We start from the raw sequence: 25,463 nt of genomic DNA on the forward strand, positions 1-25,463 counted from the left end.
CGTCAAACCACATATATTTCTTTCCCAGTGGAATGATTTCATGCAATGAGAAAAATCAGCACTTCCAGGGAGGTTCTCCAAACGCTTACCTTTGAGCAACAATAATCGGAGAGACTAACATCACCGCCACCACCTCTTCAGCAACTGCATCTGTGAAGGAAACGCTTAGCGTAAGTCAGCTAGAGTCGGTGTTGAGACGCTACAGATGATGCCCTATTTCAGGCACCATGCATGACAATGCCTAACACCCCTATTTCACCTCCACACTCCCACTCTGTATCACAGCAGGCTGCTCCAGCCAGCTGACAGAGGTGCTTAAATTAGAAAACCACTGCCAGAGGAAATAAACAGGAACCACAGCGACCCCCTCGACCCCAGCGGCCATCAAATCCGGGAAGATATACTGCACATCTGTTTTACGAGGCCCCCTGGGAGCTCCAACTCCAGCTACTTACCCTGTCTGCATTATTAATAGATGTTAATGGCTCCATTATATCCTCGAGAAGGCTCTTCCTTTTGTACTATGGAAATTCCAAGTTAAAATAAAAAAAAAATCATGAGGCAGCAGTTGGCTTCTTGGTCTTTTCAACTGCAGGAGCTGCTTCACACCTCCCTTCCTCCTCGCAGCCCCCCAATATACTGATTCGATAGCCCAAAAAAAAAATCAATTGAAGGCAGCAGAAAGGAACTGCAATAAAGCAAACAGGCAGACAAAGACGTCCTGCCATAAAGCAGTTCCTGAATATAGGATTTTCTTTTTGAGGGATGATCTGCAAAATCTTATCTAGAGCAGTGATTCCCAAATGTTTTCTGTTAAGAAACCTCTATGGCATTGGCCTGTATCCTAAAGAACTGATTTTGCTTATCAAAAGGTAAGAGTTTCTGCCACTTCATTAGGCTTCTTTAGCTTCCCAACATCCCTGGAACGCTCCTCAGGGGCATCCCCTTTTGCCCCCTGAATGTGTGTCATCTCGCTACACTCCCAGAAGCATCTTCTAGCTCTGAGGGCTTCTGCATACACCTGCCAACTGCCGTGGGACCCACATCTGGAAACCTACAGGTGGGGCTTGTCTCTTTGTTCCCCACCGTGATCCCTCCACTGGCTTGTGTTAATTTCAGTGTCACCAAGCAAGACTGATAATTTCTATTGCCAAAGTCGCCACCGCCTTAAACATGGGGCGCATGTGGACCAAACGAACTGGAGGAGCCTCCTGCTTAGAGACTCTGCTATTCTTGATGGGCAACAGATTTCTGATGATGTTATCCCTAAACGGTGCGGCATTCACCCAAGAGGTGAGGGCTATGGTCCTAGATGGCCCCCAGATACTAGTGACTGATATTTATCTGGTGCATGCTAGGCATAATACAATTGCTATGACATAAACCACAGCCAAAATTGCACTGTCCAAGGACAACATGAGAGAAACTGGGGGCCACAGTTTTGAAACACTTAGCACCCTTTCACTGAACATGGTTTGTTCTTTAAACAGGTACCCAAGAGGGCCGCTTGCTGAAAGGTGGATCCGCCTCTCTCTACAAATATCCTATACGTACTGTTAAACTTAATGTTAATGGCCCAAGGTTACAAAGCAAAATTATGGCTCTTAAATAAACAACTTGCACAAGTTGAAAAGCAAGCCATATTTTTTCCCCGAGAAACCCGATCAGCTTCCGCTGAAGGACTTTGGAAATTCCTACAAACCACAAAAAATTTATTTTTAAATGAATGAATACGCCTCAGTTATTACCACAGAGATGTATGGACTGGAATGATGCGAGTGGAAGGGGTTGGGGCAAGGGGGGAAAATGCTAGGATTCACCTTCTCATACTGCAGATGCATGCTGCAGCTGTCTGCCTGGCTTCATCAAACGAATGAAAAGTGTCATTAATTCTTTCAAGACAAATGCAACCGATTGGCTTTGTTGCTGCCTGTCTCTGTAGCTTTAGAGAGTGAAGCAAGTACACTGCAGAAACAAAATCACAGGGTCTGGCTACATTAACTGAATTACAGACAGCGCTGGTGTGATCGCCTTCATCTCTCTCCCGCTCTCTAATTATTTACCCAGATCGAGCCTGACTGCTGGAAAATTAGCTCTCTACAGGAGGTAACTGAGCTGAAAGGTTCTTTTCACTGAGAAATGATGGGCTGATGACTAGCAAGTATGTAGGCCAGCATGCCATTGTGGACAATGTCATAAGATAAATTTACAGTACAACACCATTTTCCTTATTCCCAGAAAAGTAATTGTCAGTTTATGAAAATTCAGTAGGGAAAGAGTGTTTACAGTGCAGAAAATACACAAAGATTAAGCTCAGAATCCTAGATCCTTTTCTTAACATTAGTGCAGTTAAATGGGGATGAAAGGAATGCTCAAATGTTCCTTATTTTATCGCTTATGCATCTGTTCCACGTCCCTGTGTGCAGACAAAGCAGACCGCCTCATTGTTCCTACATAGGAATCTCGTTGCCTAATGCAGTTCTGCTGAAAACATAAAATGAGCTGCAAATGCCTATGTTTTAATGTGCTCTGACATTTCTGATTAAACAGAAACTGACCAACATTTTAGCGGATTGACTGAAAGTTCAAGGTAAGTGAACATGAAAACTGACATTCTGGAAGAGGACAATACATCTAAGACTGAAAAAAATTAATTTAAATCAATCATTTTTACTTGTCTGTGTTTTGCAAAAAAAAAAAAAAAATCTTTGCAAAAACACAAGGTTTACTCTGAAAGTATTTCCATTCTTTCTATCCAAAATTGTAAACATGTACATATGCAAGATTTATATTTACCAGGTATAGGTGGAGCTGATTATGTTGTCCAATTTTATTTTTCCCTACTGATGAACATGACTGATATGAATATGTCTATGCATGTCAAGCGTGTATCCCACACATATATTCGTACAAAGCTATACACATCCAGGTTTTGGAAATTTATTTTCCAGAGCGAAGTGAGACTTGCCTACAAACATTTATTTCAAAGCCAAATTCCTATTACTTTTCACATAGAGTTCCCATTGATTTAGTGAAAGTTTTCCTAGTGTAGGTTAACAATCCACCGCTTTCTCAAGGTCAAACCTGAAATATTTAAATCCGCATTATGGATATCCAGTGGAAAGCAATAAAAAGAGTTCAATACATTTACTATTTGGAAAGGAAGTAAAGACTTAAAATAGCCAACACAGGTCCCATTTAGGAATATAGAGACAGAAATGCAAGCACAAGCACACACCCTTAAAATATTCAACACAACTAAACAAGGTGATATTTGTATGGACTCGCTTTAAGTTTTATGCTACTTTATATTTTATGAGATATTTTACCTTCGTACCACCTACTAGACCATGCACTTTTTTATCGAAAAAAGGATGAAAAATAATTACGTTTATACACAAATGACCATTCATCACAAGATCCAATTTGGTTTTTGACAACTCTATCATCAGCTTTTTATCAATTTTTAGAAAGGGGAGAAAAACCCATCATTACACTACCCCAGAGAGAGGTTAGGAAAAACCACTATCAACAAACCAGATCTATCACTGCAATCAAGCAGACTCTGGAAGAACAATAACAAAATGTCACATATTTTGTCTTCTACATGAAAACTTTACAGTACTGATTAGAATATAAAAATACACAGAATAGCTCAGCTGCTTCATGTTATCAGAGGATTTGCAGCTGTTTAAACATTTTGATATTTTGTTCAACTACATCTGCCTCTGGACAGGCTTAAGATGGAGTGCAATTGCTTGACAGCCCACCTGTATCACCTGACTGCAGAACAAGGACCATTCTTCTTTCAGGACTTGTTAAAATCCCTAAGCCACACCATTTTTTTCTTACCAAAACCCAGATCTGCCACTCTTTCCTCATCTGTAGAATGGGGATTAAATACCTGTTCTCCCTCCTGCTTCAATTGTGAACCCCTTGAAGGACTGGAAGCTGTGTCTGACCTGATTATCTTACATCTACCCTGGCACTTAGTACACCCCTCTCAGGATCGCACCTGAAGAGTTTCCAATACTCTACCAGTCTCGGCTACCAGAGGGAAAGTCAAGCAGAGGCAGATCCATTTCATTCCTAGCTTGGCCAGTGGCTAGTGAGTGGAAGGTAATCTGCTACAAGTCATAACTCACCTGTGCTGGGCAGCAGCAGCATGGGAGGGAGTCAAAGGCGGACACTCAATTTGACTGTGTGGAAGAAGGCAATGGTAAACCGCTTCTGCATTTTTACCAAGAAAACTCTATGGATCCACTACCAGAACGACTGCAGATGCAAGTGGGGCATTCTGGGAGAGATGTGTCCATGGAGTCGCTATGGGTGGAGACGATGCAACAGCATAAGACAAGACAAGCACTTAGTAGAGTCTTTGGCACTCAGTAAACACTTACTACCCGTAACCCACTGTGGGCATGGAATATGTCTGTTATATTGTATTCTCCCAAGCAGTTAGTCAGTACTCTACACACAGTAAACACTTAATACAGTCGATTAACAAATACCACAATTATTACTATGGCTAGGATAACCATGTATTTTTGTGGAAACTGACACCCCATCTTCATTCATATGAGAAGCAGCATGGATTAGTGGAAAGAGCATGGATTTGAGAGTCAGAGGTCTTGGGTTCTAATCCCAGCTCTGCCACTTGTCAGCTGTGTGATTTTGGGCAAGTCACTTAACTTCTCTGTACCTCAGTTACCTCATCTATAAAATGGGGATTAAGACTGAGCCCCATGTGGGCCAACTGATTACTCTGATTCTACCCCAGCACTTAGAACAGGGCTTGGCACTGTGCTTAACAAATACCATCGTTATTATTATTCTTATTATTTACTCAATGACTGTGAGAACAGAGTGGGTTTGTTGAGAGGATTCGGGATGTTTAGTCAGCCTAGAAATACCCACTAGTCCTCATGGCACTTTTAAAAGACTGGAACAATTTTCAGTCACTTAAAAAAAAAAAGTTACAAAGTCTGAGGTCTGGGTGAAAGAGTCTACAAGGAACCTTGCAGAAGTTCTCATTACTCTCACCCAGGGATGATGATGATGGAGTTTCCTGTCAAAAATGACAGATGAGACTTGACAACTGAAAACCTGCATGAAGTGGCTAGACTGCTAGTGATTTGTTACTCGCACTCCCTGCTAACTCTTTTCCATTCTTGCTTATTATTTTCTAATTTTCACGTGCACTTTGCAACGTGCGGTGCTCCTGCCCGCCTACTTGCTTACTGTCCTCCCGCCCAGTGAGCTAGCTTTTCAATTAGATGCCCTATGCCTTCCCAAGGGTTGTTTCAGTCTGCCCCATGACCACTACTGGTTTCCCTCTCTTTGTATTTTCTGGTGTGCACATAAGCTTAGTCCTAAAACCCAAGCCCTCAGGCCCTATGGAGACAGATGCTGGAGACCCACAAAAATGCATGGTGAATCTACGATCAATCTAGCTCCAGGTCAGTCAAGAGAGGAAGAGCCACATATGTATGGGGAAGTTATGTACAAGATGTTGACTACGCTACCTACTGCTGAAGCTGCAGGTCCAGAATTTTGGCTCTCCCACCCAGCTTAATTCTTAGTTCTTCATCAGTGGTATTTATTGAGCACTTACTATATGCAGAGCACTGTACTAAGCACTTAGAGTAAAATACAACAGAGTTGGCACACAGGTTCCCTGCCCACAACAAGCTTATGGTCTTAGTTGGATTTTGATTGAAATGTTGTTGGTTTCTTGTAGAGAGGATTGACAATAGGCTTTGTTTCCTTGACTGAGATGGGCCCACTTCTTATTCTCTGTGCACTGCTCCACAAATCACACTGGCACTTCATCCCTCCCCATTTGATATACTTAGACCCTAAGCCCAGGGACATGGATGGTGTCTGCCGATTATCTTAAATCTACTCCAGGGTTTAGTGCAGTGCTTGGCACACAGTTAGTGCTCAGCAAAACCCCACAATGTTTAATCTCAAGGCCTCCACAGCAAAGCCTGAGCTTTTCTGCTAACAAGAGATAACTTCTAAGGTGGGTTCTAAAATTCCTGGGAATACCATTTTTAGGAGTTCTTTCCAGGCAATTTACAATGTGAAGACAGACTTGAAAACAGCTACTTGGATGGGACTGGAGCTGATGAAAGCTATATATGTGGGATTTACTATGCATTTTTAGGACTCGACGCGCTTCGATTTATCTTTCTTTTTCTTCTTCTCTGGGAGAGCTGTCATGTGTGAGATCCTAGGTTTATCTGTCACTATCTCTGCTCTGAAGAGATGCTGACTGTGAGCAAGGAAGTATTCTCAACAGAGTGGCATATAGCAAAAGAAAGCAGTGAAGTGAGTGAAGAAAGGCAGAACCAAGAGCTAAGGCGAGGACCTGGTAAATGGAAACTGCATTGTGCAGCTAAGACAGTAAAGCAGAATGGTCAGTTTTTCATCAGAAAACTGCAAATGTAGGCTGAGAGGTCACAAGTGGCAATGTTAGCTAAAGTAGAAGCCTGGTGTTAAGATTGGGATGCTTAAGAGCTCCAGTTTGGGGTTCAGAATGAATTGCAGGCAGACATCTGAGCACAGGGCAGAACTGATACAGAAAGTTAACAGTTGAGAAGCAGTGCTGTCTAGTGGATAGGGCATGGGCCTAGGAGTCAGAAGAACCTGGGTCCTAATCCCAACTCCACCACTCGTCCGCTGTATGAACTTGGGGAAGTCACAACTTCTCTGTGTCTCAGATACCTCATTTATAAAATAGGGATTAAGGCAGTGAGACTCATGTGGGACATGAACCATGTCCAACCTGATTATCCTGGATCTACCCTAAGTTTAGTACAGTGCCTGGTACATAGTAACCTCTTAGACACCATTTAAAAAGGGGGAAAAAGCTATTTCTGCCTTAAGAGGAAATCTAAATACTCTCTCTGGAAAGTCTAAAGATTCTTGAAAAACTGAAAGAAATGGGTATGATACATAACTTGGATTTTTCAGTCAGTGGCAGTGGGCATTGTGGAGGGAAGATAGGAGTATGTTGCTTATTCTTTTACCTGAAGGTGCTCTCTTCACTGTTCAGTCTTCCAAATACTTGTACAATTGACTATCTCTGAGACAAGGATTCACTTCTCTGGAACTATGTCTTGCTTTGATTGCATTCTCCCAAGCCAGGCTCTTACAAGTGGTTCAATAAAACATCTTTCATGATAATGACAACATTTTCCAAAGCCACCTTTTTCTTTGTATCCAAACAAGCTACTATCCTGGTCCAGGTGCCCATCACATCCTGGCTAGACTATTGCACTAGCTTCCACACCCATCTTTCTCTGCCTCCAATCTTTCCCCTTTCCAGTTCATATTTCACTCTGCTGCTGGGATCATTATTCTAAAATGTCAGTTTGCATATCTTCCCACTCCTGAAAAATATGCAGTAATTTTCCACTCTTCTCTACCTCAGACAGAAATTCTGACACTTGGCTTTGTGGCTCTCTCCCTCTTTGTTATCCACTATTCTCCCAAAGTCCTTTAGCTCATACCATCATCAGTGGTATTTACTGAGTGCTTAATGTGTGCAGAGCACTGTATTAAGAACTTGGGAAAGTATAGCATTTGTTGACACATCCTCTGTCCACAGTGAGATTACACTCTAGTGGGGGAGACAGAAATTATTATAACTTGTAATATATATATACACACACACATAAGTGCTGTGTGGTTGAAGGTGGGGCAAATATAAAATGCTCAAAGGTCACAGATCCAAGTGCATAGGTGACTCAGAAGGGAGGAAGGGACAGGGAAAAGAGGGCTTAATCAGGGGAGGCCTTTTGGAGGAGATGTGACCTTATTAAGACTTTGAAGGTGAGGCGAGAGGTGGTCTGGCACACATGGAAGGGGAGGGAGTTCTAGGCCAGAGGAAGGATGAGGGAAAGGGGCTGGCAGCAGGATAGACAAAATTCAGACACAGTGAGTAGCCTGGCCTAGAGGAACAAAGAGGGCTGGGTAGTAGGAGATTAGTGATGAAAGGTAGGAGGGGGTAAGCTAATTTCAGTGTTTTAAAGCCAAGAGTTGGAGCTTCTGTTTGATGTGGAGGTAGATAAGCAACCACTGGAGATTCTTTGTTCACACCAATCTAACCTTTTCACTAGACCTTATGCTCGACTCTTTGGCCTTCAACCTCTTGCTCTCGCCCTTCCTCCAGACTGGAACTCCTTTCTTCTCCAAATCTACTATAGCACATCTCTCCCCTATCTTTAAAGCCCACTGAAATCCCATCTCCTCCAGGATATTTCCCCAGTTTCTCTTCTTCTCAGGTCACACATCCTCCCAACTATCACCTAAGAAATTCTGCATCACCTCAGCACTTTTGCACTTAGAATCACCTTTACAACATCGTGACTTCTGACTTTTTAAAATTCTGATTTAAAACAAGGCTTATCTATTTGAGTATTCACTTGGTTGCAGCATGTGAGTCTACTATCCTTTGAGTTTTCTGCATGCTGCCACCTGCAATACTCTACCAAAAGTGTCCATTAGAGAAGCAGCATGGCCTTGTGGAAAGAGCATGGGCCTGGGAGTCAGAGGACCTGGATTCTAATCCCAGATCTGCCACTTGTCTGCTGTGATCTGGGGCAATTCACTTCACTTCTCTGTGCCTTACTTTCTTCATCGGCAAAATGGGGTTTCAATACCTGTTCTCATTCCTACTTAGCCTGTGAATCCCATGTGAGACCCGATGATCTTGTACCTATCCCAGTGTTTAGTACAGTGATGATGATGATGATGGCATTTGTTAAGCGCTTACTATGTGCAAAACAATGTTCTAAGCGCTGGCACATGGTAAGTGCTTAACAAATATCAATTATTATTCTAAATCATGGAACTATTTAAATGGAATCTCATTTCCCATGTCACCGTTTTTATCCAAATTGCACTTTACTTCAAGAAGCGATTTTTCATTCCTGCCTAACCCCATCTCTGCCACATCCCAACCTGTTCTTCCATAATAGTTCTGAAAGAATGAGCCCATTTGGCCCCACTTCTCATCCTTGCTTCCATTGCTATTATCATCACAAACCTTAACTCCCCCTTGAAAGGCCTTTACCTGAGCGAGGTTGGGGTCCATTCCCTCCACCACACATTTTTTTTGCACTTTTGAAACGCTCAGGGTCACAACTGATCACCTTGCTTCTTAATGCCACCTTAGATGTTAGAAGCTTGATACTAAAGTGATTTAACCCAGTTTATCATGACTACTGAAATTCAGGCAAATTTATGCAAAACAAGCAAGTCTGGGAGGCAATGTGGGCACTGTCCCATCCAGAGACCAAGAATTTTGATTTAGGAGGAGCATGACTAAGGAACTTGAACACACAAGCCTGTTCAGGCTAGCAATCTACCTCCTAGGATGGATTAGCCATTAAGTGGGGAGATCTAGAAAAGAGGCAAATTAGCAGAGACTTTGTGAGAGCTGACTGGTTTAGGTTAAAATTGAGTCAGACGGACCTGGGTTCTGGTTCCCACTCCGACAGTTGTCTGAAGGGTGACCTTGGGCAAGTCACTTCACTTCTCTGTGTCTCAGTTACCTCACCTGTAAAATGGGGATTAAGAATGTGAGCCCCACGGGGAACATGGACTGTCTACCCTGATTAATTTGTATCTACCCTAGTACTTAGTAGTGTTAGCACATAGTAAGTACTTAACAAATACCATTTAAAAGAGGGTAGCAAAGTAGGTAGACAGAGTTTTGGCAAATACTGTCCCTTCCTTAATTTAAGCCTGCCAGACCCTGTATGAGTGTGCGTCTCCACTCCAAACACTGAGTAAAGATGGAATACAGGTAGCAAGATACTCAAAAGAGCCAGTTGAGTTGTCTTCCTGGGAGAATCACTAGGACAGACATGGGTAGAACATGGCCGGTATGCCGGATTCAACCTGTCCAGTGATCCACTTGAGCCCAAGGGCTGGATCTGGGCCACCACGTCCACCTGCCACAGCTCCTAGATGCCTCCAAGTCTGTTGCAGAGGCCATCACCAGCCATGACACTGCAGCTCACATTATGTTCAGCAGCTCTGGGGTTGGCACTGTATAAGTGTTGTCAATGGATCCATGGCAGACTTAACGGCAGTTGGGAGCCACAGTGGGTGGAAGAAGCAGTAGTGTTTAAGAAACAGTGTGGCTTAGTGGATAGAGCACAGTCCCGGGAGTCAAAAGGACTGTGTTCCAATCCCGGATCCACTACATATCTGCTGTGTGTCCTTGGGCAAGTCACTTCACTTCTCTGGAACTCAGTTACCTCATCTGTAAAATGGGGCTCAAGAGTGTGAACCCCATGTGGGACAGGGACTGTGCCCAAGCTGACTGACTTGTATCTACCCCAGTGCTTAGAACAAGGCTTGGCACACAGTACATGTTTAACAAATACCATAATTATTACTATTATAAGTGTTTAATACTAAATGCTGGGAAAGAACGCCTGGGAGAGAACAGGACAGGGTCCCTGGCTCTTAGGAGACCCAAGAGTTAAGACCAAAAGGGGGAAGAGAGACTGGTGACAAACACACACACACAAAAGTGACATAAAATGACAGGGATAAAAACAAAAATGATATGAAATAAAAGCCATAGAGCACTGTGGCTAGATTAGAATTTTGGGATGTTCACAGCTCAGAGCCCAACAGTCAGAGCAGAGGCTTTCTGTCCCAAACACCCCCAACTCTGACTTCAAGGCATGACAACCAAGGGAATTTGTTATGCATTCCTCAGTAAGAATGTGGCTTCCAACCCAAATAATTGCTCACCCCACACTAGCCATCCGCTAATCTTCTCTGCTTACCAAAAAATATCCGATTGGGAATCGAGCAATTACAGAGCGATGCCAAAAGGAATAATTGGTCTCGCTCTCTTGTAAGAGGGGCCAGCACTGTATCAATCACTTGTCATTTCTAGAAAAACCAACCCTCCTCACTCTAAGATGTCGACTGCTAATGAGGCACTCCCATTAGATGGCTCCTACAGCTTACATACTTTGCCTTCCATGACATCTTCTTACCCCCAACTTCTGGGATAGAATTTTGTCTACTGAATGTTTCAACACACCTAGTACAGTGCTTTGATCACAGAAGGCTCTCAATAAATGTTGTTGGAGATGGCGGTTTGAGTCTCTTTCTTATCAGGAGAAAGACAAGCCTATTCATGTGGCAACCTTGCACAATAAGGTCACATCTCCTTCAAGAGGCCTTCCCTTTCCTCTACCTCTTCTTCCTTCAGTATTGTCTATGCACTTGAATCTGCATACTTTGGGCACTTGGAATTCACCCCACAGCCTTTATGTATATAACTAGCTCCCCTTCTAGACTGTAAGCTCCTTGTGGGCAGGAAATGTGACTCCAAATCTGTTACACTGTACTCTCCCAAGTGCTTAGTAGAGTAATCTACACACAGTAAGTACTCAAATACCACTGACTGACATAATAGCGTTAATGATATTTGCTAAGTGCTTACCATGTGCCAAGCACTGATCTAATTAGACTACACAGTCCCTGCCCATATGGAGCTCACAGTCCAAGTAGGAGGGGGTAGAATTTACAGATGAAACTGGGGCCCAGAGAAGTGAAGTGACTTGCACAAGGTCACACAGCAGACAAGAGGCAGAGTCAAGATTAGAACCTAAATCCATCTGACTCCCAGGCCCATGCTCTCCCACTATGCCATGCTACTTCTCTGAAGCTACTGCCCCACCCCCAAGCCTTCCCCACCCCTCCAGCTCCCTGGAAACTCCAAAGTTTGGAGGAGATAGTCTGTTGGCTGGGGTGGCCACCTCCCCTCCAGGAGCAGAGGCTGCCTTCACTACGGTAAGAAGGTTGTTATAAATGATGTGGCACTTTCTCCCTGACAATTGTTTGCCTGAGGCCAAAAAAGTACCCCAAAACTGCCTCCCCCAAGTAGAGATTAATTAAAACTGCTTTTACTGTTGATAACTTTGCTTCATTTTAATTTCAGTTGATTGGGTTATATTCTCATTACTTTATGTCTGCCTTCCTCCTCTTAGACTGTGAGCCCCTTGTGGGTCTAAGACTGCATCGTAAATGATTTCCATATAATTACTTTAGTGCTTGGCATATTCTAAAAGTTTAAGTGTTAGTAGTAACACTAATACTCTCTCACACACCACTCACATGGCTCCACGCCAACTAGTTTCTGGCATCTTTAGGTCTACTTAGCATGTCTTTTAGAGGGTGTTTTTTCTTAACCAGACCTTCCTATAAATTCTCCAACCTTTTTTCTTCAGCAAAAAGTGAATTTTACATAATTTAGGAAACATCCTTGCAATGCTCCACTGGGTTGGTCGATGCTGAGGAAGGTTTTGGGTCAGGGGGATGGACCCAAAGGTGAGGAAACTTGAACTGTGTCCAAACTGATGATCTTTAATGGACCCTGGCAATTAGTACAGTGCCTGGCACATAAAAAAAAACCTCAAAAAAAAAAGCTGCCTACATGTGAATCCCATATGGGGAGGGGGCCACGTATGATCTGATAACCCTGTATCTACCCCAATGCTTAGCACATCACAAACACTTAAATGCCATAGGCAAAGCCTGGAGCTCTGCTGCTCACTGGGAGATGTGGGGTCAAGGAGAGGGGGTAAACCCTGCAACTGCAGCCCAAATCCAGGGCCGCAGTGCAGGATCAGGTGTGGTGCCCCTCTTGGGCAGAACTAAAATTGACCTTGGCAAGACCATGAGTAGACAGAATCGAAGGAAGTGACGCCAATCGCAGAAACGCCTTTATTTCTAGTACCCAACAAAAAAGTGGCCAGAAGGATATGGGAATCCATACTATCAGGCAAGACGATCGAGGGGCTAGTGAATCCCTCAAAATAGCACTGTTCCTCGGGCAGTTCCAACCCTTTTAAAAAAACAATAAGAAAGGTTATTGCGGGCAGCAGAGAGAAACTCTGGAGAGTTATTTTTTCAATGGAAAATTCCTTGTGTGACTCGAGTGAGGATCCCCGGCTGCTCTCAGCCTTGGCGCCGACCTAATGCTTGAGAGGACAGTGCCACACAGACAGGACAGGCATTACTGGAACCACTGACCCCTCCCCAGAGCCTGCTTCTGGCACCATGATGTCAGCTTGTCTGTCCATTTAATGGAAGATATCAGACTTTTTAGTCCCAAGAGGTGCTCTTCAACCTTGCCGCTGTGCTGGACAACTTCCTAGAAGCACCCAGAAACCCAGGCAGATGGGTGAAAGGACTCAAGCAGAGCCATCCATACTTCTGAGCCAGCTGGGAGACCACCAACGCATATTAATTACTACAATCAACTTTACAACATTTCAACCCTCTCTTTGACTGTGTGGAGAAATGGGCAGAAGTTGTCTATCCCAAAGCATAGGGGTTTCGTTTTTTGGTTCCGTTTTTATTAAGGAAAAAAAATGGAAAAGCACAGGCTTTGTCTTTGCAGGAATAACCACAGCGTATCTTAATTCAGCCACACCGGCTGATGACCACACTACAAATTCCTTGGTTATGACTAATAGTTATCTTTAACATTAGAGATGCTGCCCTTTGTTTTAAAAAAAGGAAATGTAAATCACTGTGGATTGCACCGTTAAAACTGAATGTTTGCATTATGAATTTTTAAAAATCTTAGTATACGATGAAAGATGTATTCAAGGAGATGATGGGAAGCAAATCTGAAAGGTCATTTGAAAATGAGTATTTCCTCAGCTTGAAGATTTTGGAAACTGTTCAAGAAGAATCCAGAAGAGCATCTATTTTTATTTTAGAATAGGGGGTGGGCAGCTGGCTGAGCATTGTATCTGGTGGACTTCAAACCCCCAAAAGATTGCTAATGTAGGTAAACATTTTATTTTTCTAAACTGTTTTATTTCCTGATTAGGAAAGTCTTCAAAATCCTAAAAAAAAAATCCCCACAAGAATAACATTCTCAGGTTCTAGTAGAACCCCTGAGTTTGACACTCCTGTATTGAACTGGAGCTCTTTTATATCTGTAAATACAGCATTTTGCAGTCTAATAGTAAAGCTGCATGTATACTTATTCACCTGGGAGTGGGGGTGAGCATATTTTGAACTACTGAGAATGAATATATTGAGTGGGGATGGGAAGGTTAAGTGCTAGATGATATACTTTCAGCAGAGAAAGATGCTTCTCTAATTGCAACACCTGATTTATTTTTCCTCTTGTCTTCAGAGAAGTGGATACAGTACTTCTGAACGGGAAATAGTACTTCTGGATTATAAAGGATTTTGTCATGGTGTTAGCAGTGTTTAGAATACAAAATATGAGGTTTATACAGAAACAGATGCTGAATAAAAAGGCACTTAAAAAGCTTATCCTTTGAATGTCTTTAGCCTTGAACAATTAAAATATGAAAGCAGAGTTTTTTGAGGAATTTGAAGCCCAAATCAAATGAAGGCATCAAATTTAAATTCCTTCAGCTAGGTCCTATTTAAATAATCCTCTGTGTAAACTTTTTGTTTCAGATGAACTAGGAAATCTTGAAATTGAAAAAAAAAAAAACAAGCTGGGGAAATTGAGAATTGAAGCATTTGCCTGGATAATGCAATTTTAAAAAAAACAAAACCCTCACTCTTGAAATGTCAGTCACACCGGATGAAAATGATACGAGAACGGCATCACCCACATTCTTAAACTACACCAGTGTTTCTTTAACTGGGATCCCAAGGCTTCTGGAGGTCCATGAGAGTATCTCAGAGAGTCTGCCAACATTACATGATAAGCAAAACTTTTAGCATATTTGCCCCTTGGGTGTTGGAGGTGCAGCCAACTTTAGGTCAAACAGAATCACAGTCACCACCCCAAAGAGCTGTACTGGGAATGGATTCATAAATCAGATCGAAGAGGAATTACAATGGATTTCCAAGAAATAGAAGGGCTCATTTGATCATGTTTATGCTTACAATGTCAATTTTGTAGTAAAGTTTTCTAAGGGTTTGTAAGTTTAATGATGACAAAAGTTTGCTGCTCAATTATATCTATACACACCTACTAGTACTAAAAATAGTAGTATTTGTTAAGCACTTACTCTGTGGCAGCTACTCTATCAAGTACTTGGGTGAATACAGGCAGATAGGGTTGGACACAGTCCCTGTCCCATGTGGAGCTCACAGTCTTGATCCCCATTTTACAAATGAGGTAACTGAGGCACAGAGAAGTGACAAAGACAAGGGGCAGAGTTGGGATTAGAACCCATGACCTGCTGACTCCCAGGCTGTGCTCTATCCACTACAGCATGCTGCTTCATTTGCTAATATCAAATGATAAAACAATAAGTGTAATTAGTGGTAAATTAGTTCATTTTTAACAATGCTTTAACATGTTAAAACATTTTTATTGCATTTATTTAATGCAATAAACATGAATACTTTTTTTGAAATACAGATCAATACACTTCAGGGTAGGTTTAATAAAAATAAAAGCTTTCCATTAGTTATTAAAGCATAAGAACTGCTGATCTATGCCATTATAGAAACCATTGTTGGAGAGTTACCTCCAGGTACAGCGCAACATTAGTAAAGAAATACTGTCCTTTGTTAAGGGTTCAATTTATTCCAGGTCTTGTTTTAGCGTACCTAAAGCCAACTTGAAGAAATTCGTAGTCCGTGACTACTACACACCTATAAATCCTGGTCTTTATCATAATTTATTTGGTAAATGTGTTAGCTATAAAAAAAAACCAGTTACTAAGATAATTCAGCTTCATACTTTTTAAAAGTATTTCCATTTGGAGGAAGACATTTCTACAATATTAACATGTCAGCTCTACAAAAAAGCCACCGCATTTGTATTGGGTGATTTAAAATGGTTCCTTAGAATTTTCCTCTTCCCAATCATCTTTACCCTACAGAACCTATGCAGTGTCTTTAAGAAAATACAGTTTCATCCCATTAAGTCACTACTGTACCTTAGTCTGTGTCAACTGAAGGGCTAGTCACCTAAAACACTCAAAGCCAATCTATAAAACAGTCTTCAGGATCGAATTATTTTTATCAGAACCATTTCTTCCCTTCCTCTATCCATCTCACAAGGTTTAGTTTTCCCTTTTATTAATTATAGCCTCTAAATTAATTCAAATAACTCTGAATTTTATTAGCTTCAATTAGAAGGAAAGCAGAATGTAGTGTGATTGGAATGCTCCACTAATTTGACATTTTCATGTAAAGTTTCCCTTCACTTGGTTTTAACATCTCAGCAAGAACCTATTGCTGAAAATATTTTCCCTATAAAAATACTGCATGTGTTTTGAAATCAGAACCCAAACGTTAAGTTGGAAGGCTCTTTAATGGAGAAACTTTGTAAAATGGGATAACCTTTCGACTACATCTTCTACCTAACCTCTACCTGCCAACCTCCGCCATTGTTTCTGTACAGTGTTATGCACACAGTAAGTGCTCCATACAAACCATTGATTGGTTGACTTCTCCCAAGCACTCTATACCACACCAGCTGACTTTAACAGCCTACCTTGATACTGTTGGCATACCTTACTCAGTAGGTAGTTGTTTGTAAAAGGCTAAGCAGGCAAAAATTATCAGTGCCAATCAGTCAGAGGATTTTACAACTGCTTCTTGGTATTTCCCTCAAGTTTTAACCATGTCCGTTGTGATTTAGATTACTGGAGAATCTTCAGGATAGTCAAATTAATACTGAAATTAAGTGTGCAGGAATCAAGACACCTGAGTAATGCATGAAACCCCTTGCTTACTGTGCGGTAACTAGGAAAGACATTCATTAATGTTGTTTTTGTTCCCTTAAAAGGGCAAGTGGAATGCTGATTGAACAATTGTCCCTTAGCTTCATTCATTTTTTTTCCCCCAGACAAAAGACTTACAGATGAATACTGCATTGTGCCCCACCCAGATGACTACGAGATCTGTAATGTGCTTTATAATGTTATTTGCTAATAAGAGATCTCAAAGGGCACACATGTGTAGTTTATGGTAGAAAACAACAAAAGCAACAGCAATCAGATCAAATGCATAAAAATCCTGAACAATAAAAAGGGACACCATTGTAACAAAGCTATTGTCACAGTGGTAGAAAAAAATCATTTTTAAGGGTAACACTTAAAAATGAAAATAAACTAGATTTCAAAGTACACTGAACTAATGCATACTCGGTTTAAAAAATAAAATCGTTATGCTAGATTTCACTCCAATTATGCTGCATGGCACCAAATGCACATCAGATATTTATACTTACACATGCTATAAAACAGAACCTATTTCTGATCTATGCAATCCATATTCCTAAATTTACACTTAGGCAAATATAACCCACTCCAAATGCAGTGTCTATATTCGTCAGGTAAAAAAGACTTTTCCCCCACCCAACGATTGAAAGATTTTATACATCTAGAAACACACACACACGGCACCAAATTTTGATATTATACACCTGACCTTTGCTGTTAAATATCCAACAAATGAATGCGATGGTGAATACTGAAAGCATATTCGGTCATGGTACAGTAAACCCGATATTTTCTTTGCTATTCAAGACATTTTCTTCATGAATATGTGCAGCCTAACATTTATTATAAGATGTTTTTCCCCCCACCATTGACACTCCATTACATAAACTCAGCTAAACTCAAATAAGATTTTGCGATCAATACATTACTTTTGCTGAATGACTACTGGCAGTTCGAACAATAAAAAAGTATACAGAAGTCAAAATGGAGTGGTGTTTAGTGACATGGAAAGCAGGAATTTGGGGAGACGAGGGGAGGAAGGCAGAGGGATGAGAGGATGGGGAAGAAAAATTTTCTAACAAAAGCCTGATTCTACGGCACAGTCACTAAATGGGAGGGAGTGTGGTCTCAACCTGACATTTCTCCTATTAAGTGCTTGAGAATTTTATAAAATTCCTTAAATTACATGTTGAAATCCCTTAAGAGCAGGGAAGGGTCTAAACTTGCATCAGGTATCTTACTGTGAACAGGGTGTTCTCTCTTTCAAAGGGTAATATGTAGAAATAAGCACTTTAAAAATATACACATAAAAAGGGAGAAGTTGTTGTTGTCAATGGAAATTCCAAGTACAAAATACTGTTCTGTGGGGAAAAAAAAGGGCACCTGCATATTGCTATAAATTACCTCAATCAGAACAATGATATGATCATCCTAGATCAGGATTTCACTGTAAAAGAAACCTTATTCAGATCCCAAATAGTACAAGACTTTCTCAGCTGGATTAAAGAAATAGCTTTGTTAAATGAAAGCTAGAAAAAGATACTCACATATTAGCTACCACAGCATTTTACCAGGCTCAAATGAGGACTTCTGCAATATATTTTATGGATGTATTAAAGAATCTATTTGGATTGAGTGCCAAATTTAAGGTAAACAGTCATTGGGAGAATTGCAATCCAGCACCACTCCACCCACAGACCCACACCACCACAAAAAACAGATTAGAAGATGGGTAGAGCATTTGACTTTCCTGAAAATTAAAAAAAATTCAATATATACTCCAATAAACAGACTCATCTATCCACATTGGACTCTTCTGAGGTAATGGCCCTTTCCGTATATGCCCCTTTCCGTGGCCACCCGCCTCTGTTTTACACCAGCATTAGCGAGAGGATGGACAGTTGGGGGAAAAAAATACAGCTCTTGAAATGTATTAAGATTTAGTACAACGCTACCTGTACTTACATGTTTCACTGCATTTGAGCAAAGTACAGGCATCATCGACAGTACCGTGGTCACCTGTAATACAGACCCAAATGTTTCAAATCATTATTTCTTTTTCCCCAAGATCTTGAGTGATAAAGTTTGCCAACGGTTCTGATCTTGAAATAAATGACATATCAGACCATGATCTGTTTCACATGATCACCATGGTCTGCATGATGCTCACTTCCTTGGGTAGTTCTTTTTAATTTTTTTGCAATTCATTTCGGATTGGCCTTAGTAATAAGGGGCGACACTGGGATTCCAAAACTGATTTGAATCGAAGACCATCTTCCATATAAACCTTGTCTCCCAGTGCCCCAAGACACTCCTGGAATGTGACCAGGCTACTAAAGCAACATGATAACATGATATTCTTGCCAAAGAAAACACCTTTAGATTCGTGTTTAATTCTCATTTGGAATTTTTTAAAAAGAAAACTCCTACCATATCAATAAAAAAAGAAAAAAAGGGGAGCAACGGACGTACTTGCATTTTCGTTTCAGAATACTGAAACCTTATTTTATATTACTGCGCCGGACAACTCCACAGGAGCAAAATATGCTTTCTCCATTTTCTTGCAAAGGATATTAAACCTGGTATGCTTATGGGCAAGAGGTGTGTCCTTGGATGCTGACCCTAAGAAGACTTTCAAGCTCCACCTATCATGTTAAAATTCTCCTGCATCATTAAAAAGAACAAAAAAAAAACGCCAAAAAAAAAAAACCTTAGAGAAAGAACTAGAGAGTGTAACAGTGTCTCCAAGTAAAAATGAGATTTGCTGTGTTGGCATTTAAAGGAACTCCAATTGTTTATTCAGCTTGAACATTCACTTCACTCTAGGTGGGTGTTGGGGAATGCTTGTGCACACAACACTCCCTGCATATTTACGGCCAGAACTTGAGGAGGTGCTTTTCTGGAACATTCTCCCACAGCAATTACTGTGCAAGTAAGCAAAGCCCTGAGCGTACCCAAAACTAATCACCAGCAAATCCTGGAAAAATAAAAACAAAACCAAAAAACCTCTCAAAATAAGCCTTTGAAAAAGCAGGCATCTAAGTGTAACAATACAACTTCCCACCAATTTGACCACAGACACTTGTTCTGAAATGTGACACAAAATTCTGTTTGTGTCTTGAAATCTCTCACAAAAATCAGAGTTTTACTGAATTTTTCTGGGGGAGTGTAATGGGGGGAAGGAAAGGAAATAAACATCGAATGGCCTCTAAGAAATTCTGCAGATTAAAGGAATGAAAATTTTTAGTGAATCTTTTATTAATGGCGTGACAAGACATTGAAGATCACGTTAAATGGTCATCTTAGATTGCTGTATCGTATGAAAAGACATACCATATTAAAAATTGGGGATGGAAAAGGCTAGTAAGACTAAAATGATATTTGAGAAAAAATGACAACAAGCAGGCTGTTTTTAAAAGCGCTCAGAGGTTTTGGATATTTTTTAGCTCCCTGGAAGCAGGAAAGATTGATGGCGTCTCTAGAGCTAGACAACGTTGGTAATACTAGTAATAGTCACAATGCTCTGAATTTATGCAGTGCCTTTCTTTAGTGGTATTGGTGACAAGCTTTTACCACTTGCTATGCAATCTCAACATTAAGATTTGAACCACACCTACGCTATCCCTGAAACAGACCTACGCTGTGCAGATAGTCTTAGTCACGCTGAGTTGTGATGGTTCTCCTAGATGGCCAGAAGTCCAAGGGGTGGGGGGAGAGATGGAGCTCATTTTCTCTAAATGCACAAAAATTTCTTCCCGAAATTACCAGTTTCTCAGGCATTTAGAAAGTATTGAATTGGCTTCTTCCATCCACCCCACCGCCAACCGTTCAAAAGCCACAGGGTGGGGGAATGGAGAAGGATAAAATATTTTATCGGGCATGCAGAGTCCACCAGAAGAACAAGACTTCCTTAACTGGTAGGAAACCCATATCCACCAAGTTGTTAATCCTTCAAATCAAGTCTCCAGGTAGTAGCAACTAAAAACTTGAAGACCGTGCATTATAAATGCATTTCCATCCAAACAAGTCTTGTAAAAAAGAGAAGGGGTATTTGGACCTGATGAGAGATGAAGCTAGATAACACCATTCCATCTACAGCTACCTAGTGATTTAGTACTCTCTTGTTATATGCCACTGGTCAAAAGAGTAAATCATATAAATAAACATGATATACAAACTCCAAAGAGACTTCCTACTGCACCACTGGAAACATTCAATTCCCTTCTTTTCATTTCTGCTTTCATGCAGATGAACAGAAACAGGGTGGGGCTGGGTGAAATGAAGCCGCAATTCCGATGGGTTCGTCGCTAGAAAAAGCCAATGGTTTAAATTCCATTTTTCCATTTTCCTTTCCAAAAAACTTCAAAAGCTCATAGGAACTGGTTCAAAATTTTAAAAAATAATGATTTTAAGCTATAATGTTAAACTAAAAGCCAACATGACAGTCGCTTAATGAATAAGTGCCTATTGGGAGGTGATGTGTCAATACATTTGGTTGTATGCGGAGGAGGGAGTGGAGGAAGGAAGTGGGGTGGTAATACACCTCCCTGGGAGTTGAGTCTACTTTCTTTTTAAATAGGTATCAATGTTTTACAGTCAGTGGTTAGAAGTCTACTACCCTGCCAATGTTTGTCTTAATTTCAGAATCAACAGACATTTAGTTCAGACAAGGCGGCCCCACAAGAAACCAGTGACAAGAAGCTTTTTCCTGGAACACTCATTTTACTAGTTCTGGCGTCTGCTTATATTTTCATATATATTTGCACATCAGTTGACCACCCTGACTGAGGTGGGTTATAAAATGGGTTGCAAGAAAAACTGCACAAAGCCGCCTGATCAGAGAGGACATGGAGCTTATACTGTATGTGGAATTACTAGCCTCCTGTGCCCTCATTCAGTGTGCAATTGGATTAAGTCTTATTTCTTCCTCTATTGATAACTCCTCTTTCTTTTTCTTCTCAGCCTGCATTTTATCAGCTTGACATACCCTTTTGTGGCATACGACAAATCAAATTGGCCATCACTGGACTCATTAGCGGAGGATGCGCCTTATACCAATGATTTTACATTAATGCACCCCAAACATATATGGAACTGGGGAAATTTGGTGGGGGGGGGGGGGCAAGTTGGAGAAAGAGATGATGATAAAACAAAGAAAGGCAAAAGCATAGCATGCACAGAAATAATAAATTGCAGTCTCTGCCAAAGGCACCACCTAAATAATCTTGATGATAAAATATGGTACTTGCGTTTTACCTTTAACCCATGCTATTCTAAAATAAGCAAGTTATTTAGTTTACGTTCCCCACCCCCAAAAAGTAATGTAAAAATAAATGAGAAAAAATGATTTTTGGTCCCTCCTTAAATGATTCAGCAATCGTGTATCAGGAGTTCTTCCGAGAAGCTAATTGCAAAGTAATCGCTTTCAGGTGTCTTTTACCCTTCTAAATCACCACACAGTTTTAACTGAACCATCTGCCTCCTGTTAGGAAAGAACACCCTAGACTAGGGATAACCAATGGTTGCTAGATGCTGCTGTGCCAGCATATAGCTGGAGACAATATCTGCCTCCCTTTCCAACACTAAACTTAGCTTTCTCTGCTAGAATGCCTTGCAATTCAGAGCTCTCCACCTCGAAATACCAGGAGGTGAACCGGGAGAGAACAGGCAGCAAATACTCCCCGGTGAAGGCCAGGGGCCAATTTAGTCAAGAGAGCAAATTACCTCCGAACCCCACTTTTCATCCCCTGCACTTGGGGGTCGAGATTTGGCAAATGTCTTTAAAACCCCCAGTCTACTTTCTAATGCCTCTCCAGGGAAGGGGATCCATTGATCCCACGGGGGGTGGGGGAAGGCTGTGAGCCTGTCAATGGGCAGGGATGGTCCCTATCTGTTGCCGAATTGTCCAAGGAATTGTCTCTATCTGTTGCGCATTCCAAGCGCTTAGTACAGTGCTCTGCACATAGCGGGCGCTCAATAAATACTAGTGAATGAATGAGCGGAGGAGGATGGGCCTTTCGAGTCAAGGGGCGGTAGTCACTGAGCGCTTTCCAGGTGCAGAGCCCTGCGCTAAGCGCTTGGGAGAAGAGGACCGGATCAGGGTGGTTGTCCTGCCCTGGCATAAGATCTGCATCCGCCCGCCGTTTGAGGTTAATCCTTTAGGGATGGAGGCGATGGGGGAGAGGGGCCGGTCCCCGCCCCTCCCCGGGATTCCGGACTCACCTGTGCGCCGGCCAGGCAGCCGCAGAGCCGCAGCCCGCCCCGCGGAGCAGGGCGGCAGCCTCCGGAGGAGCGGCCCGCACACGCGGGGAAGAAAGGCTAAGCGTGGGGAGGCGGGGTGGGGGAGACCAGAAAAGAGGAGGGAAGGAGCGGCAGCACCCAAGGCGCGTTGAGCAGAGAGCAGCAAGCGCGGGAGGGGGAATTTCTAATATAGCAGACAGTACCATTGCCCCCCTTACTTATGGGGGGGGCGGGAGGGAGGGCTGCGCGCGGCAGGCGGTCAGGTGACAGCGGACCACCCTTCACTGCGGATGAGGGTGGTTCCTCCCCGCGAGGAGCACCCCCTCGCCCCCCCCGGCGCCCTGATTGGAACTCCCCGCTCATTAGCATTCGAGAAGGCGAGCGGGGGGCGGCTGCGACACCGGCGAGCGCCACGTGACCGGCGGGCTCCGCAAGCCCCGTGTGAATTCCGCCCGGCGGATTCCCAGGCCCGCCGCCCCCGCCCCACCCTTCTTCGCCCCCTTCTTGGAAAGCGGCAAAGCGGGGGTTGAGGGGAAGGAGGCCGGCGGCAAGCCATCGCGGCGGCTAGCCTTTCTTCTCCGGGAGCCGGCGGGGGGGGGGGACGACGACGACGACGACGACGACTCGTGCCTAGTGGAGGTGGCAAAGGCGGGAGGCTGAGCCAGAAGAAATGGTCAATCGGGGCGGTGCAAACTGCCTCCAGTGGGTCAAAAACCGCGCGAGGGAGCTTCTACCCAAAGGGCAAAAGGAGGCAGACGGAAGGCGACTTCCCCGTCCTCCACCTTTCTCCCTACTTTTCATTCCGCCCCCTCCCCCGCCCACACGGACAGCGGCCGCTCCGGGGTCGTCTCCGTTCGGTTTTATTCAATTTGGTTAAGTAAATCGGCTACATCCCCCCGGGTCCTCGTGTCCTTCAGAGCCCGGAGCGGTTGCCCCATCGGATGGTCCGAGGGCCCCGGGGGCAACACCCTGGGGACCGGCGGCGGGTTGTCGGATTAAAGACGATCAGGGGACACCCGGCTGAATCCTCTCGCCAAGACACCACTAGGGATGCTGCTGCCTGCCGCCTCTTTTTCCTCTTCATCGGGAAGCCGGGGTGGGTGTTTCCTTAGGTAGGATCTGGTCCGGCTCCTTTGTGAGAGCAAACGGGGATAAAGGTCACATTAAAACAATTGAAGCTACTGGGGCGAGAAGGGACACGCTGAAAGGTTGAGCGGGACGCAACTATTAATCATCCACAGAGATAATTGCTTTTCCTATCAGGAGCAAATACAGCCGTAGTAATCGCCTCTCGGAGTTGCACTACATTATAAACCCGACTCCTAATCAGGGAGAGTGATTGGATTCAGGAGTCCTTTCTCTTCCTTTTTTTTTTTTTTCCTTCCCGCACTCGATACCCCCGCCACTTGCTCCGGACCGTCCAGGCGGCTGTGAGAAAATGCCGTGTCACTTCTGCGCTCAGAACATGTCGATAGGTAGCATCGCCCACGGAGTAAATGCCTTAATAAACATACATCAACATTAAAAAAAATCAACATGTGTATCTGCCGTCCAGATTTCTAAGTAGCTCTTTAAAAAGCCGCATCTGATTTGGGAAAGCAGTCGGTTCCCCGGATTCTTTCGAAGTTCAATTAAAGGGATAACTGGGCTTCGCCTTGGGCCCTGATAGTCCTCCAATGATTTCAAGCCGGAGGATCTGAAAGATCAATACAATGCTGTCTAAATTAACGCCCCGGGATCGCATTCAGAAGAGCAGCATCATAATAAGCTGGTCCATTAGCAAGGATATTTATAGCGAAGGGACTTCTTTCTCTGCTCTCCAGGTTACGGCCACAGGTAGGAAATCTTACTAAATGTCACGGGAAAGGGCGTTTCAAACCGGAATGTCGACCGAAAGCAATATTGAGAGGGACTAAAACTTTACCTTTTCAGATCCGATTTCTCAGACAGTAGTCACGAGGGGGGCCGGGAGGAAGCAGAGGTTGGGCAGAAGGGCTAAATTGCTGAACAAAGGCCAAAATGAGCTTTCTCTTCCCAAAGTTTTAATTAACGATTTTTAAAAATAGGTTATAAGAGAAAAGGCTCAAACTGGAGAGAATCTATTTAATTGAAAACCTCGTCGCCCCTCCCCCTACGCTCTTGCTTGAGCTTTCTGAATCTCATTAAGACACCCTGAAAGTCCATTGAAAGAATGATTTTTTTAAAAAAAACCCACTAATTTTTATGAGTAAAGCTGGCAATGTCCCAACTTCTAAGGGTCAATATTTGATGAACAAGCCTACATTATAATTAGCGATTGGTGTTAAAACCTGATAAGAGGCAAACTCCAGCGCGCCCACACCGTGGTAATAAGAGGAAATATTTCCAGAACTGGGTGCAGGGAGGGGAGTTGGAGTCTTCTCTCAATTTAGAGCTGACAGAGGCTGCAAATCTACAGCCTATTTGCCAGTGAATGTAGCTGCCATTTGAATTAGAACCGAACGCCACTCCCGAGCTATGTGTCAC

General features: G+C 42.8%; 1 long non-coding RNA gene and 1 other non-coding gene across 2 annotated transcripts; one reads left to right on the top strand and one right to left on the bottom strand.

Annotated features, from left to right (window-relative positions):
- Positions 1 to 96: 96 nt before the first annotated feature.
- Positions 97 to 23,103, bottom strand: LOC114813812. The gene is made up of 3 exons (XR_003761561.2): positions 22,941 to 23,103; positions 18,684 to 18,737; positions 97 to 150 (listed from the first exon to the last, which is right to left on the bottom strand). It is a non-coding gene; the product is annotated as an uncharacterized LOC114813812 (long non-coding RNA).
- Positions 3,998 to 4,135, top strand: LOC114814093. Its single transcript, XR_003761835.1, has one exon. It is a non-coding gene; the product is annotated as a small nucleolar RNA SNORA7 (small nucleolar RNA).
- Positions 23,104 to 25,463: the final 2,360 nt, after the last annotated feature.

The sequence above is a fragment of the Ornithorhynchus anatinus genome, chromosome 8, assembly GCF_004115215.2.
Source record: "Ornithorhynchus anatinus isolate Pmale09 chromosome 8, mOrnAna1.pri.v4, whole genome shotgun sequence".
In the NCBI taxonomy this organism is placed as follows: domain Eukaryota; kingdom Metazoa; phylum Chordata; class Mammalia; order Monotremata; family Ornithorhynchidae; genus Ornithorhynchus; species Ornithorhynchus anatinus.